The 2,500-nt window shown below is 46.0% G+C and overlaps 1 non-coding gene and 3 pseudogenes across 1 annotated transcript; all 4 read left to right on the top strand.

Moving 5' to 3' along the window:
* Window positions 1-373: 373 nt before the first annotated feature.
* LOC138251068 (5S ribosomal RNA) lies at window positions 374-482 on the top strand (annotated as a pseudogene).
* A 442-nt stretch (window positions 483-924) lies between these two features.
* On the top strand, window positions 925-1,043 carry LOC138256164 (5S ribosomal RNA; annotated as a pseudogene).
* A 446-nt stretch (window positions 1,044-1,489) lies between these two features.
* On the top strand, window positions 1,490-1,608 carry LOC138252831 (5S ribosomal RNA). The gene has a single exon (XR_011195549.1). It is a non-coding gene; the product is annotated as a 5S ribosomal RNA (ribosomal RNA).
* A 443-nt stretch (window positions 1,609-2,051) lies between these two features.
* Window positions 2,052-2,160, top strand: LOC138250650 (5S ribosomal RNA; annotated as a pseudogene).
* The last annotated feature ends 340 nt before the right edge of the window (window positions 2,161-2,500 follow it).

Below are 2,500 nucleotides of genomic sequence, written 5' to 3'. Positions count from 1 at the left end.
TTTCCTTTATTATTTCTTCTACTCTTTTTTCCTTTCTTCAAATAAATAAAAAAACAGCAATAACACTAAAATACACTCTTTCTGAAGGAAAATTGAGAATGTTTCTGCACTTCACACTCACCCCAAGCTGCTGGTGCTGAGCTGGTCTGCTGCTTGTGCTGGGCCCTAAAGAAAGGGAAGTCTGAGACTGTGTGTAAGTGAAGGTGAAGCAATTGCGAGGCTGGTGCAAAACAGGGTGTGTGCTTGTCCCTCTGTAAGAAGTTTGTGAAGGAGGGCAGTTTGTGAACAGTAGAGTGCAGGTGTGTTTGAGAGCAGCAGGCTCCAGACCGGCGGGCTGTCTCAACACAAGAGGCCTGAAACAGGAGTGTATTCTGCCTACGGCCACACCACCCTGAATGCGCCTGATCTCAGAAGCTAAGCAAAGTTGGGCCTGGTTAGTACTTGGATGGGAGACTGCCTGGGAATGCCAGGTGCTGTAGGCATTTTGCCTCTTGCAGACAGTAGGTGGTGCACGTCTTAGAACAAATGCATAGAGTCCTCTCTAATGTTACTTTTCATTTATTATTTCTTCTACTCTTTTTTCCTTTCTTAAAATAAATAAAAAAAAGCAATAACACTAAAATACACTCTTTCTGAAGGAAAAATGGGAATTTTTCTGCACTTCACACTCACCCCAAGCTGCTGGTTCTGAGCTGGTCTGCTGCTTGTGCTGGGCCCTAAAGAAAGGGCAGTCTGAGACTGTGTGTAAGTGAAGGTGAAGCGATTGCGAGGCTGGTGCAAAACAGGGTGTGTGCTTGGCCCTCTGTAAGAAGTTTGTGAAGGAGGGCAGTTTGTGAACAGTAGAGTGCAGGTGTGTTTGAGAGCAGCAGGCTCCAGACCGGTGGGTTGTCTCAACACAAGAGGCCTGAAACAGAAGTGTATTCTGTCTACGGCCATACCACCCTGAATGTGCCTGATCTTGTCTGATCTCAGAAGCGAAGCAGCATCGGGCCTGGTTAGTACTTGGATGGGAGACTGCCTGGGAATACCAGGTGCTGTAGGCATTTTGCCTCTTGCAGACAGTAGGTGGTGCACGTCTTAGAACAAATGCATAGAGTCCTCTCTAATGTTACTTTTCATTTATTATTTCTTCTACTCTTTTTTCCTTTCTTAAAATAAATAAAAAAACAGCAATAACACTAAAATACACTCTTTCTGAAGGAAAATTGAGAATCTTTCTGCACTTCACACTCACCCCAAGCTGCTGGTGGTGAGCTGGTCTGTTGCTGCTTGTGCTGGGCCCTAAAGAAAGAGCAGTCTGAGACTGTGTGTAAGTGCAGATGAAGCGATTGTGAGGCTGGTGCAAAACAGGGTGTGCGATTGGCCCTCTGTAAGAAGTTTGTGAAGAAGGGCAGTTTGTGAACAGTAGAGTGCAGGTGTGTTTGAGAGCAGCAGGCTCCAGACCGGCGGGCTGTCTCAACACAAGAGGCCTGAAACAGGAGTGTATTCTGCCTACGGCCATACCACCCTGAATGCGCCTGATCTCGTCTGATCTCAGAAGCTAAGCAAAGTCGGGCCTGGTTAGTACTTGGATGGGAGACTGCCTGGGAATACCAGGTGCTGTAGGCATTTTGCTTCTTGCAGACAGTAGGTGGTGCACGTCTTAGAACAAATGCATAGAGTCCTCTCTAATGTTACTTTTCCTTTATTATTTCTTCTACTCTTTTTTCCTTTCTTCAAATAAATAAAAAAACAGCAATAACACTAAAATACACTCTTTCTGAAGGAAAATTGAGAATGTTTCTGCACTTCACACTCACCCCAAGCTGCTGGTGCTGAGCTGGTCTGCTGCTTGTGCTGGGCCCTAAAGAAAGGGAAGTCTGAGACTGTGTGTAAGTGAAGGTGAAGCAATTGCGATGCTGGTGCAAAACAGGATGTGTGCTTGGCCCTCTGTAAGAAGTTTGTGAAGGAGGGCAGTTTGTGAACAGTAGAGTGCAGGTGTGTTTGAGAGCAGCAGGCTCCAGACCGGCGGGCTGTCTCAACACAAGAGGCCTGAAACAGGAGTGCATTCTGCCTACGGCCATACCACCCTGAATGCGCCTGATCTCAGAAGCTAAGCAAAGTTGGGCCTGGTTAGTACTTGGATGGGAGACTGCCTGGGAATGCCAGGTGCTGTAGGCATTTTGCCTCTTGCAGACAGTAGGTGGTGCACGTCTTAGAACAAATGCATAGAGTCCTCTCTAATGTTACTTTTCATTTATTATTTCTTCTACTCTTTTTTCCTTTCTTAAAATAAATAAAAAAAAGCAATAACACTAAAATACACTCTTTCTGAAGGAAAATTGAGAATTTTTCTGCACTTCACACTCACCCCAAGCTGCTGGTGCAGAGCTGGTCTGCTGCTTGTGCTGGGCCCTAAAGAAAGGGCAATCTGAGACTGTGTGTAAGTGAAGGTGAAGCGATTGCGAGGCTGGTGCAAAACAGGGTGTGTGCTTGGCCCTCTGTAAGAAGTTTGTGAAGG

Source organism: Pleurodeles waltl, chromosome 8 (assembly GCF_031143425.1).
Source record: "Pleurodeles waltl isolate 20211129_DDA chromosome 8, aPleWal1.hap1.20221129, whole genome shotgun sequence".
NCBI classification, from domain to species: domain Eukaryota; kingdom Metazoa; phylum Chordata; class Amphibia; order Caudata; family Salamandridae; genus Pleurodeles; species Pleurodeles waltl.
The sequence above is the reverse complement of the archived record's forward strand: the minus strand, read 5'-3'. Positions and strand labels throughout refer to the sequence as shown.